Source organism: Apium graveolens, chromosome 11, assembly GCF_009905375.1.
Source record: "Apium graveolens cultivar Ventura chromosome 11, ASM990537v1, whole genome shotgun sequence".
In the NCBI taxonomy this organism is placed as follows: domain Eukaryota; kingdom Viridiplantae; phylum Streptophyta; class Magnoliopsida; order Apiales; family Apiaceae; genus Apium; species Apium graveolens.
This window is the reverse complement of record NC_133657.1, coordinates 186,576,423-186,590,737: the sequence shown is the minus strand read 5'-3', so window position 1 is coordinate 186,590,737 and position 14,315 is coordinate 186,576,423.

Genomic DNA, 14,315 nt, shown 5'->3' with positions numbered 1-14,315 from the left:
ATAAACATGATACTATAGCTGCTCGTTAAATTTTTGGTGTTTGACTTTCATTTTACACGTTAAATGAATGTCAAACAAGTTTATTATTATTAATTTCCATAATAGCATACTAGCCTATAACCCGTGCACGGACTAATTATATATTTATTATTTTATAAAAATAATTTGTAAAAGAGAATATTTATATATTATTGAGATTAATGGAATTAAAATATTTACATATTATCATGTATGTATTATATTATTGAATGATTCGTAGGAATTTCCCCTTAGTCTTCGTAGCAGGCAAGATTAGAGGAGTAGGAATTTCTGACCTAACTGCTTCTAGCAGGGCAGGAAAAGGAATGTTCAAAGCCCCCATAGTCTGTCCGGGAATGGTCAACCCCCAAGTCGCTGGCGGAGGAAAGGAGTTTCCTCGGCATGACCAACTACCTCCGCTATAGCTCCCAGAGATACAAAATTGTGCATTTGGAGATATTTATGGGAGTCTACTAGGGACTTGATATCATTTTGTTGACTCTGCACCAAAGCTGTTAGTTGGGAGACTTGAGTTATCAAATAAGCATTTGAAGATCGTGGGGATGAGATTTGAGCTTGTAAATTTTAGATTTGTAGTGGTATTGAGGTAGACAAGGATTGTTGTGGGCTTGATGCCGCCAAAGGACCAACAGAATTCTGCACAACATTCTTCACCTCCTCTATGACCAAAGCTGAAGGTTCAAACCTAGCTTGGTAAAGTTTATCCAGCTTGACCTTTGAGTCATTATTTTGAGTGATTTACTTCTGAATAACTTCATGCACAACTATGAAATATTTATTGAGTTTGGACATATTTTCTTCTACAGGAGTGAGAGAGAGGGCTTGAAGTCTGTCTGAGAATCTCTTGAACTTGGTCTTGATGTCTTGAAATGTTGGCATCAGCTGATCAATCATGTCATTTACCAACTACTTCACTTTATTTTGATGCTTGACCAGAGTGCTTTCCATGGCTCTTCCAATGTGATGAAAGGCCTTCAACTGTGCTTTGTACACCTCTATCATAACATCAAATACTTCCTGAGGAGTGAGAACCTTAAAATTACTACCCAGGATGGTGACATATTCTTCTCTGAATTTTGTTAAGGCCTCCTCCATAGTTGTTGTAAAATCCTTTGGGAGCCATGCATCCACATTACTATCTGCTTCATCTGCAATTTTCTTCTGCTGCTCCTCAACATCCTCCTTGTATGAAAGTAGTATGGCTTGATAGTCTTGGTTTGAACTATCTGTTGTAAGGAGTTGTTGGGTAATATTGGCTAGGCCTGCAAGTTGCTCAACCAAAAGATCATTACAGTTGTTGGTTGGGCTTGAGCATCTTGCAGCCATTGAGCTAGAAGGTGAGAAGGTTGAGGTGTAGTGTTTGAGGTGGATGAGATGTCTGTTTGGTGTGAGGTGGAGGGTATGGATGTAGTAGGTAACCCTGTGACTGGAGTCACAGTTGAACTCACAGTTGGAACTGTGATTGTGACAGTGTGTTGTTCACCAATTATGGGAACCTCCATTTAAATTGGAGGGGAGTTGACCAAGTTAATGTCATGTACCATGGCCTCAAACCCTTGTTCTTCTTGCAAAAAACTGGCACTTGAAGGTGCTATACTTGCCTCCCCAATAGTTGGATCATTTGCAATATTACTCCCAATATCTATTGACAGAGCAATTTCATCTAGGGTTTTGAGGGGAGTTGTCCCTACCCGAGGAACCTCCAATTGAATTGGAGAGGATTTAGATAGCTCCCCCTCAGGAGTACTACCCTCAAACCTTTCAATCTGTGAATTTTTTTTAACACATGATGGTTCTTGAGAAACATCCACAAGGTCTTCAGTTAAAACTGATGAAACCCATGTGGTTTTGATGGTGCCATCAAGTTCTACCCCAGCTAGTAGCCTCTCACCATCTAAATGAAGTTCCTGGGTAGTGATCACAGTTTCTTGAACTGTGCCACTTGATTTTGACAACACTTGAGAAGTGGATTCAAGTGTTTCATTATATGAATAAGAAATTTGAGATATGAGATTAGTGATGTTAGCATTAAGTGTTGGCAGCTCCCCCTGAATGGATGAGGGAGCTTCAAGTGATGTGCTCTCAGTGTTAGTGCCAACCTTATTTCTTCTTTCATCAACTTGAGAGTGCTCAAGTTGTGGTGCAGACTCTTTACATACTGCACTAGGGAGAGTGCTTTGCTCAATGGAAACACCTTGTTGAGAGGATGCCTCTAGAGTCTGTTTAATTTCCTCTTTTACAACTGCATCCTTTTGGGAGGATGCAGAGGTAGATCCATGAGTGGTCAACTCAGTTTTCTTAGTCTTTTTTGGTTTTCTGACCAGGTTAGACTCAGTTTTTGTTTATTCCTCACCACTCTCAGCAATTACTGTTAAGGGTTCATTCTTTCTCTTCTTTTTACTCACTCCACCCTGTTGAGAGGATGAAGTGGTAGGTTTCCTAGCTTCTAGTGGTAGTGAAAGAAGGGTCTCATTTGTGGAAGGCCCCTGTTGGTTATCCTGCATTTGTACTTCCACAATTACAGGAGCCATAATTGTATTAGATATAACACTTGACCTCATGCCAGGCATAGGGTAAGGGTTGGTCCTGAATCTTTCTAACATAAAGTTAGTGATTCTCAGACCTACAGGTACCTTATTCTTTATAATTAGTGAACCAAATAAAATTTTGGACACTTGTTTACAATTGCCTATTTTAGTCCTATCAATACCATTAAGTAAATATGTCTGCAACTTTATGATTTAAAGTAGACATAATAAACCTAGAAAAGAAAATTTCCTTACCTCTTATGGCCAAAGGCATTGTGAGCCTTGTGCTGAGTTCTTCCAGGATCAATAGCCCCACACTAATGTGCCTGTTGTGAGACATGGAGAACACCAGCTTTTAAACCACACTGGATATATTATCATACCCAATCTTCCTGCAGGTGAAGGCTCTCACCATTGAATCAAATAAGGATGACCATTCCCTCCTCAGATGCTTCTTGTTCAAGCTGGAAAGGTTGATCTTCTCACTGTAATTTATGAAGTCCATAAATTCACCTAACTCCTGTTGAGTTGGTACCTCCACCATGCTTTCAGTAGGGATACCTAGGGCCTTGTTGACAGCATTCTCATCAAATTCCACTTGTTGGCCTTGGATTGAGCAGTTCACCACCAGAGATGCAGCTTGAGTCTCATGCACAACTGTCCTAACCACAGCTAAATTCCAGAAGTCATTGAGAACATCCAAGTACAGAATTGGATTGGCAGTCAAATCACCTGCAAAATATGTCTCAGACAAAAACTTGACAAAGCTCTTGAAACTATTAGAAGCTTGGTTAACATCTGTGAAAGCTAGGTAGTTGGTACCATCATTAGGGATAACAACTTTAACAGTGTTCGAAGCCATTGTAAGTGTTTGAATTTGAGAGGGTAAGAAATTTGAAAGAGAAAGAACTCGAAATGAGATAGAACGGTTAAGGTTTGCAAAAACTAGGTCAATTGAGATCTCGAAAGCGTAAAGAGGGGTTATGTCGAGATGTCTGGGTATTTATAGAAAAGGGTAAGTGACTTGTAGAGTAGTAGAAATAAATATTTGGGATTTGCTTATCGAGAAGTCACGTGAGAGAATAGATACATATCGATATGTCACTTTCCTGACTCTTGACGAGAACTAGATAGTGACTTATCGAGATGTCAAATAAATACCCAGTTTGTCCTGAATGGACTGAGTTTTTCTAATTTTTTATTTGAATAAATCAAAATGAAATTAGAATGATTTTATATCAAAAATATTTTGCTAAAATAATTTATTAAATTAAATTATTTTAGTTCTAAGTTATCGAGAAGTCTAAAATGTATACTTGTAGAGAACTCTATGAATCAATCATATGTCGAGATCTCTACAAGACTTATCGAGAAGTCATAATGAGGCTTGTCGAGAAGTCAGGAAAAGAGTTATCGAGAAGTCTCAAAATGACTTGTCGAGAAGTCATTTAGACTTATCGAGAACTCAATCGAGAACTCGGTTCTCTATATACTTTTGTTCTTTTTAGTTTTGTCATATTAATTTCATATATTGAGAATGTGAATTAACATTTGGACAGTTTTTCTCAAAATTTGAAAAATTCCAAGTTGAATTTTGAATTTTGAAAGATAAATATACAGAAAATTCTAAAATATTTATAAATCATATTCCAGTTAATTTCCAATTAAATCAAATTAATTTTGATTTATCAGAAATTAATCTGCTACAACATATTAACTGAGTTCTTGCCTTTAGGATGAAGAGTTTAACATTCCAATTTCACCAACAAGTCTAGTAAAGGTTGCTTCATCCAAAGGTTTAGTGAAAATGTCAGCTAATTATTTTTCTGTTGGAACAAAAATGAGCTCAGTAGTACCATTTGCAGCATGTTCTCTAATAAAATGGTACCTTACATCAATGTGCTTAGTTTTAGAATGATTGACTGGATTAGCAATAATATATATAGCACTAGTATTGTCACACACAATTGGAATTTTGTGTAGCACTAGGCCATAATCCATTAGTTGATTTCTAATCCAAAGCACTTGAGCACAACAACTTCCAGCAGCTATGTATTCAACCTCAGTTGTGGAAGTTGACACATATTGATATTTCAAACTGTACCAATATACAAATATTTGACCAAAAAATTGACAGCTTCCACTAGTACTCTTTTTGCCAACCCTGTTAAAGCTTATGTTTTATTACTTAGTATTTTGATTTCTATTATTCTTCCATTCCGCATTACAGCAAATCAAACACTGTTATATATATTAAGTTTGAACATTTTTTAAAATCTCAAAAATAGCCAGAATTACATTCAACCCCCCCTTTGTAATTCTTATTGTATTGTTAGGGAATAACAATCTCATCATTACGCGCCTTTAGAAATTCCCTTGTCAAAGAGATAACGCATGACATAGAAGTACAGGTCAGTACCAGCTTTGGCATGTTCCATGGCATCAAGGAGATCGACAACCTCTAGTAAACTCACATCTGCATTAGCTGCAGTTGTTTTGGTACTTCTACAGGACATTGTAGCTACAAGTCATCAAGCCCCTCCTTCACACACTGGGCTCCAGATTTTTTTCATTTAGAACCACTGTTTCTGCCAGATTTTAACGAAGCTGATGAAAAAAATTTGGTAATGGATCAATGATGTTGTCATCACTATCGCCACTGTCTTCGTTTCCATAATCATCATCACCAAGCACCTCTGTGAATTCTTCTCCCACTCCAAGTGCACTGTAGAATATATATTTTCAGCTTTTGCTCTTTCACCGGTTGTAACAATGTCACCAAACAGTGAGTCGTAGTATTGCATGTACATAAAAAGATCTTTGTTTTTGTACTTCCCGAACTTTGGATTCTCCTGGTGCAGCAAAGTAAAAAGAGTATAATGTATTGGTACATATTTTGAGAAACAAATGTAAAACATGCTCTGGTAATTCAGACATATAAATATGATAAATATGACTCAGTTGTGAAAGTAATTGTGTTGGTTTTCACAGGGCTTGGGCCTGGAATCACTAATTAATCCCGTCATGATTCTCCATGACAATATGATGTCAAGGATAGTATCAATAGGGCCATAATTTGATAATTGAAGGGATCTCTGTCAATAAGTGGTGTTGATGCATAATTATGCACACATGTCGACAGATATTAGATTCAGATACAAATTAATTTAGGTTTCAATTTAAGCAATGGATAATTTATAGTCTCGTAGTTATAACTGATTTGCAGAATTTGGATGCCGAAATGATACTGAAATTGCCTTGTCTTTTTTTCAGATTTAATGTTTGCACCTGATCAGCGGCTAACACTAGTCATTAGTCTTTCATCTTTCATTAGATTCCTGACGTATTATAATTTCAATAATATTATATGATCATGTGTACTGATGGCCCAGCTATGTCAATGAATGCTAATGGATGTTTCATCAAAATATTTTTAGATATATAGAAAATCAAGTTGCAGATCGAATAACATTTGTATAATCATCCTTATTATTATAAGAATGCTGCCCCTAGTACGAATTTCTGAGACTTGCCTAATTGGAGTTGTTAAAACTAGCTAGTTATTGTTAGTCGAATAAAAATGAAGATGAATTCACAGGCAGCACCTAGAGAGGACAACTCAGTTAAATTTCTACAGTTTTAAAATTTTCCCTACCAAGAATACTAACCAGACCTTAATAATCATAAGATCATTAAACACTTTCTCAGATCTCGCTTCACTTGTTATATAGCTAAATCGTTTGGCACATACCCTCGTTTTCTATCGGTAAACATAGTGATTATATCAACATATTTATTTTTGCAGGAGATCAGAGATGCATCAAGTAAGAGATGTTTGTTTTACCCAAAACGCTACAAATTAACAAATATTGCAGACAACATAAACAATTTTTTTTATTCGACAAATGACATAAGCTCAATCTTAAAAAACAAACAGAAAATATTGACAATCGTTATGAGGATTTTACAAGTATTTTTGCTGCCCACCATGAAGTAGATGCTTTGATTATCTTCGTATTCTCGTTCCACCCCAAACCATTCTCCCCAAATTTAATCTTCATGAATAACTGGTAATCAGCTTTCATTGCATCCCAGTGATTCTTGAATTTCTTAATAGTGTACTTCACAACTGATTTTTGCTTCTTGAATTCTTGGTGAGCCATACTCCACCCTTGTTTGTTCAAAGTTCCTCCTACTTTGTTACCCTTTAAAACCTCAGCAGCACATAACTCACAGAAGATGTCATGTAACTCGTCGGTCCACTTAGCAGATCCGGATCCAGACAACGCTTCCGCCTCGATGTCGGTCATCGACAAAAAAATGATGACAAGTATATGTGGTCAATCGATAATATGCAGCTTTTTAAAAGAGAGTAGGCAAAATTTTGTAAGAGAAGTAAAAGAAATTATGCATAAGCGGATGCTAGGGTTAATGGAGAATGAGAGATAGGAGACAGAGCTTTCTGGATTGTCTTGAAACGTGAGCTGAAAATAGGATTGTACCGTTGAACCCACTTTCAAATTTTTATCATTTTTGTGGCTAAATGATCATTTTTATCTTTCGCCAAACGGGACACCCAAAATGATAATGGGCTTTCGACCCATATATGACAGAATGAGGTGGTGCCAAACATGCACTATGAGGAGTAAAGCAAAACTGAAAATGATAATAAAATATGCTGCTAGATTGAAATACTAATTATTTTAAATATAATGCTATAATTGTCATTAAAATTTGCTATACATAAAAAAAACTCTTCCCTAAAATTTACAAACTAAATATTCATGTGTTCAGAACATTGTAATCATAATGAAAGTTAGGGATCATTCGTTAAATTTGAATTATTTTTTAACAGTGAATCATTATTTATGAATCATTAATAATAATTCTGAATAACTAAGAATTTGAATACATAATGAATAAGATTATTTGGTAAATATATTTATGTCTTATCTTAATAGGAGTATTTTTAAAAATTAACCATGATAGAAAATAACTTTATCAAAATTATTTTGTGAACATAGTTAATGATATGTTATAATGTTTTCAACTACAATTAATAAGAGAATTAATAAATTAGCTAACGGAATTTTGTTATATTAATTTAAGAATATCATATTTAAAAATATAAAAATAATGATTATAAAATATATTATAAATATTTAAACACAAAGCATAAACAAATAGCTACATGGGTATATAATTATTGAATTTATAGTTCATTTTCAAATACACTAATTTCAAAAGAAAAAGAAGACTCTGTAATAGCTAAATAACCAAATATGTAAACTTCCATGAATATATGAAAGAGAATAAAAAAAGCCTTATGTGCCATCTTAGCTCTTTAGCACTAAATTTTTCACACAACTGTTAAGAAGAAATTAATCAATAATCAATCAAAATTGGGTTCCTAAGATATTAATGAATTTAATTATTCAAATAAGATTATTAACAAGGTTTAAGATAAAAATAAAGGACCCCTTAAACAAAAATTGTATTTTCATGAGAATGAATTTTACATGAATATGTCACCTTTTTATTGTGAATTTCCAATATAAATAACTTCTACATTTTCAGGCTAATTAATGTTTTAATATCATCATATTATTATTGATTTAAGTTTACTATAGTAGTTTATATATATAAAGATATTGGAGTAACTAGGGTGTCAATTTAAAAACTCTTAAAACAATTTTTTAGGTAGGTTCTCGATATCATGCCAAATATACATACAAACAACTTGATACTATTTGGATGATAATATATTTTATATGAACACGACAAAGAAACTATGTGTGAAATACTATTCTGTTAGTATTCATCAAATCTAATTGTTTATAAAATTAAAATTTTATATTATTAAATAATTATTATTAAATTGAGAAAAAACTAATTTGAAAAATAAAACTAGTTTTATTAAACCAACCCAAAGATTTCCAAAGGTTTAATTATTTTTAATATTAAAAATTTATTCAAAAATTAGAATATAATTATAGAGCGGCCTTTTTATCATTTGATTTTTTGAAGTTTATAGTCTATAAATCATCACAACATATATATTATAAAAAAACAAAAATCATTGTGAAATCACAAGATAAAGCCATGATTATACATATATTTTAACTTACTAAAAAAATAAATTTACTCACAATAAACTCGTTTAAGTTTACAAGGACATCTTTAATAGAGTTGCCAAGAGATTGTCATGTTTGATATGAGAAGGCAAGTTGCCAAGAGATTGTCATGTTTGATATGAGAAGGCAAGTTGCCTAGCTATTGGAGTTGATGGATTGTCATAAAACAATTTTCTAGTGTGCCCAAGGCGCATGCTAAAATTCCGTACTTGATGACTTATCAAATTTTATTGGTGGAGAACTTATTAATAATGATGGACTCCTCTGCATACACAAAAATCTCCACCAATAAAATTTTAACAACTCATCAAATAAAAAAATTTAGCGTGTGCCCTAGGATACATATTAAAAAAGTCGGCCATAAGATTACCAACCAACATTACCAAGTAATGAACTGTGCAACTTCACATTATGGTGAAATATCACAATTTGTACGACCCTTACTGAAGATCATAATTAGAGACACAGATATTCAAAATTAAAAGTCGATGCCGAGTATGTTACCATTGCTGCAATATTAAGTGGATTAAGAATAAGCACTCTGGTGGAAATTAAGTCAATCATTTAGAAGAAGTGTGACGCCCTCCAAACCCGAGTCAGAAGTTTGGGGTTCACAACACACACACACCATATATAAACCTGTATATGAAGTATTATATGTAATGACCCTTATATTTGCAACCACAGATCGTAACAGGTTAAAGTATGAAAACAAGTCATAACCTTAACTTTTATTACATCGTACCAAATCCCAACTAGTTTAACTTACAACTGATAATGAAATCACTCTTACAAGCTTGCATAACTCAAACTACAACATAAAGCTCCTGCTAGCTTATTCCGTCTCAACCTGGAGTCCTAGCTCGCACACTGGTCTGGGGATCCTCGCTACCAACTAATTCCTTTTTAACTGTAGAATAACATAAAAGATTTGCAAGATTGATCTAACTAGCTCATCAAGTCATAATGACAATAACTGAGGTTAAACATTGATCAAATGGAATGATTCAAAAGAATCAAGTTTCTTGTTAAACAATTATTAGAATTGGATATTCACTTTTAGTTTTAAAAACCAAGGTTAGGCTGCTGATCAGTCATGCACTAACCTCGAGTAAGGTACACAATTCTGCTCTATATACTGGATCCAAGGCACATATTGGCCTAATACGACCATGAATCTGGTCTGACCACGAATCTGGTCCATATTTAGAAAAGTATCCAATTCTATAACAATTCGATATGATAAAACATTGCAATTCAATAAAACAAAATCATAATCAACATTGATAACATTTGTTTCAGAGCATAATGTAATTCATGAGTATCACTAGAGTATATCAAGGTATGTATGAATAATGGCTTCAAGACTGTAAAAAAATTAGGTAATAAATGAACAATGGTCCAATGGTTATACAAGCTTTAGTTCTTTTGATGTTACAAGGGATTGTAGAATATATAAGTTTCTGTTTGTTTAAGCAATTCTGCTCCAGTGTTTGGTATATGGTGTATATGTATTTGTGGAGTAGTATCGTATTTGTGTGGTTTAGTGACTGGGTATTCAACAATCAATGGTTTACAAAGAATAAGGCTTACAGCTTAAGTATCAAATGATATGATCAGGGTTTAGGGTTAAGCAACTCAACTATCACATGCTAACATTTGGTATGTCTCAGGTATATTCAAAGTATTTGCAATATAAAGTAAGAACTGATCAGGGTACTTGCAATATATCTCAAAAAGGTTTCAGAACACTTGCTTTATCACAAATGATTTCCAACTTCACTTGCACTCGTCTGACGGTTCTACTCAACAACCACTTGTCCTCTTTTACTATGCCTCGCTTCCACTCACTGATCACTTGCTTTCTTTTTCTACGCCTCGTTCCTTCTTCTAGGCATCACAAGTATCTATCAATACTCAACTCATATTATTCTAATTGTCACATAGACGTCATAAGCTTTTATCTACCCTTCGTTTCACCCAAATCCGATTTACGGATTACAAGTTATGACAAAAACCGTCAAACAATGAACACATAGGCATATGACACATAAATCAGATAGCACATAGCACATAACATGCAAGGTATTCAATTAAAATAATTTTTCAAAGAAGGTTCAAAGTTAAAATGATTTTTCTGGTATTTAATACGAACTTTTGAACATTTTTCGGAATTAAAACGGGTACCAGAATCATTTTATAAATAAATAACAAGGTTTGAATACCCGAATCTGACTTTAAAATCATTTAATAGTGATTATCGGGCCTTAAACATAATTTAGAAGATATTTTAAAGCTCGAAACTATTTTTCAGAATTTTTAAATCAAAAGGAATGATTAAATCCAATTAAATAATCAATTAAATTAATTAATAATTAATTAAATTAATTAATAATTAATTAATCAATTAATAGTTAAATTAATTGCCCAATCAAATAATTAATTATTAACTAAAATTAATTATTTAAATAATTCAGATTTATTTCTGAAATTTTAAATTATTAAAAAGTATTTTTAAAATTAAAGATAAATAAGTAAAAATCAAATTCTAAAATAATAATTCTCAAGGAGTAAAGTGTAAGTTTTTAAAACTTTGATCGTAAAAATTAAAAATGTAACATTTGCTAAACTTGGTAAGAAAACTGAAACTGGGGAAAACAACGGGAGTTAAACCGAAATCCCCCCCCGGTCGTCTTCTCCGGCTGTCTCACCGGCGGCGACACCCCCGGCCGGCTGCTCATGCCCAGGTCTATTCTAAAAGGTGCAGATTTGTACTTAACAGTGCTAACAATCATTCCCTGTACTTGGTTTTTTTTACAGATAATCAACAAATCGGCCGAAAATCTCGATCAAATATCAGCGTCGTCGTCGAGTTTAAGAACTCCGGCGACGCGGTTCCGACCTTCTTTATCAAATCCAACTACACCACACGATTCCTCTTATAAAACCAAACTTGTTAGTAGTTTTATAACCTACCCAGAATTAACGGTTTAAAAATACCCAAAAATCGGTCGAAAACATTCATATGAACATAAACCCTAATTCCCGACATATGTTGTAACGTTTTCAATAGCATGCTCTTATGAATTCGAGAATCAAACCTTAATTTCTCTATGTTATTGAACTCAAAATTCAACATATAATATACCAAATTCACCAGAGTTTCATGATCTACAACATGCAATCATCGAAACACATAAACAACCTCAAAATCAAAAAGTCATAATTTAATCATAATTAAATTCGAATTTTATAAAATAAATAGAGAATTAATTAATATTTCTGCAGTGGTATAGGTTGTAAAACTTGATTGTACTCTTCAAGAGCTTCGATTTGACTACTTGCATGCCCAAATCGGAGTTCGATAACGTCTTCGAATTCACGTTTGATTATGAAGAACACGATGAATAATTCTGCTTTCTCTGGAAAATTATCTAATTTTACTGTTTGTTTATGTTTATCTGTACAAAATAAGATACTGTGCTGAATATTTATATTTTTGGAATATTGGTAACCCGTTGGATAATGTCGGATATGAAAATAGAATACTTAATCACTAAGTATTAATTAAACTGATCCAATTCGGTACCGGTTTTTGGATAATTATCAAAACCAGGTTTTTTGTACCTACAATCTTGGTCTCAGCGCTTTGGTTACACGAATTATGAGAAGATAATATAATAATTTAATTAAAATATTCCGTTTCTCGAAAATACGGGTTTTATCGATTTACCGAAACGAAAGTTGGATCGTAAAATTTTGCGCCGGAAATTGCACAGGTAAAATCGTACTCCCGATCGAAAAAGTCAAAACACGGAAAATGCTCGGAATAATTAAATTAGGTTAGAAAGGAGTTTTTCTGATACTTCCTAGTTCTAAAAATGGTTAAAGTTGGACGATTCCCGATGATTCAAAATAATTTAGAATTAATCTGAAAAATAATTTATTAAATCTATAAATCCTTTATCATATAACAACATGTTAGGTCACACACACTGTAGAGGGGGGGTGAATACAATGTATAGCACAATCAAATCGAATTCTAATAACACAAGTAACAGAAAACAAACTTTATTCAAAGCAATAAACTCTGTTACAGTATGGAACTGTCTTCTCTCAGTGATGAACAAATATCACGAGAGCTGCTAGGGTTACAATGAATAATATTCTCGATGACGATAACACTTATAGTGTAAACCCTATGTCTGTGTTTATATACTACACAGTTACAAGATAATTTCTAATTGATATGGAATATAATTCTGCTTCCTAAAATATATCAATCAGATATCTTTTCTTCCAAGTATTCTATTCTTCGTAGAATTCCTTCTTCATGCATATCTCTTCTTACGTTTGTCTTGATCTTCTTTTCCTTTCAATCAGCCGCCTTCCTTATCTGAATGTTTCCTTTAAGTCCTGATATTATCTTCTGATAAATATCTCCTGAACCGTAAGTACTGATAACTTAAGTTTTGACTTCAGTATAAGTGCTGATTTCAGTTAAGTACTGATTTGTCCTGTTTAAGTAAGATCTGAAAACTAAACATAAATCATATTAGTCATGACATTATCAAATATAACTAACAATCTCCCCCAACTTGTAAATTAGCATAATATACAAGTTTAACAGATATTTTATGATGTCAAAAACATTAAGTACAAATGCATGATAATTTGACTAGATAACTACAACTTATAGTCCTTAAAGCTTTACCAACTTTAACTACTGATAACAACTTCAGTCTGTATTCATATCAGAATTTGAGCAGTTGTAGATCTTGACTTGGCTTCACTTTCTGATCTCTCTGATGTCAGGAGTTGTTCTGAGATAGTTCTTTAACAAACATCTCTAAGCATATCTGAGTTCATCAATCATCCTCCTTTTAGCATCTTTAAGTTCTACAGAATCTTCACCAGTTTGGAAAATACAACCCTGAGATCATTAATTCTAGCTTTCCTTATATCCTGATCCAGTCTGATCAAATACGCCTTATCAGACTCAAGATTGAATTCTACAGCCTTATAACCCAGAAAGGTAGTTATAATCTTAGCAGAGTTAGGCTTCATCTCAACAATATCACCCTTGTGATCTTTGTACTTTGGAAGATATGTGTTGTCAGACTTTACAGAATAAAGCCTTTTCTGTCTATGAATTTGATTCTTCAAATAGTTTGCAGCACTTTCTGTTATTCTGTCATTCACTTAAAGTAAGAATAATACATGTTCCAATTCTTCAAAATACTTTAGTGGAATAGCATTTTCCCTTATATGATTAACCCTGCCATTTGTCATGAAGTACAACAAGATGTGTTCTTTCAAGTAGGTATGGAAAACCATCTGTACAGATTCTAATTTATTCAATCTTTCAGGAGTTGCTCCAATACCTGGTTCACTTAAGGAAGTTGGATCATTGGTTGTGTTCTGTACTCTTCTTTCATCAGCACTACCCAATCCAGATTTATCTCTTGCTTCCTTTCCAGTAACCACTCTTACTTCAAAACCACTTGATGCAGTCTTCAAAGGTTGAGTCTGTTTGGCTTTGGTGATACCTGGTAGGAGTAACTTTGAGGGTTTAACATGAGCAATGTCAGAGGTTTCCTTTTCCTTATCTTCT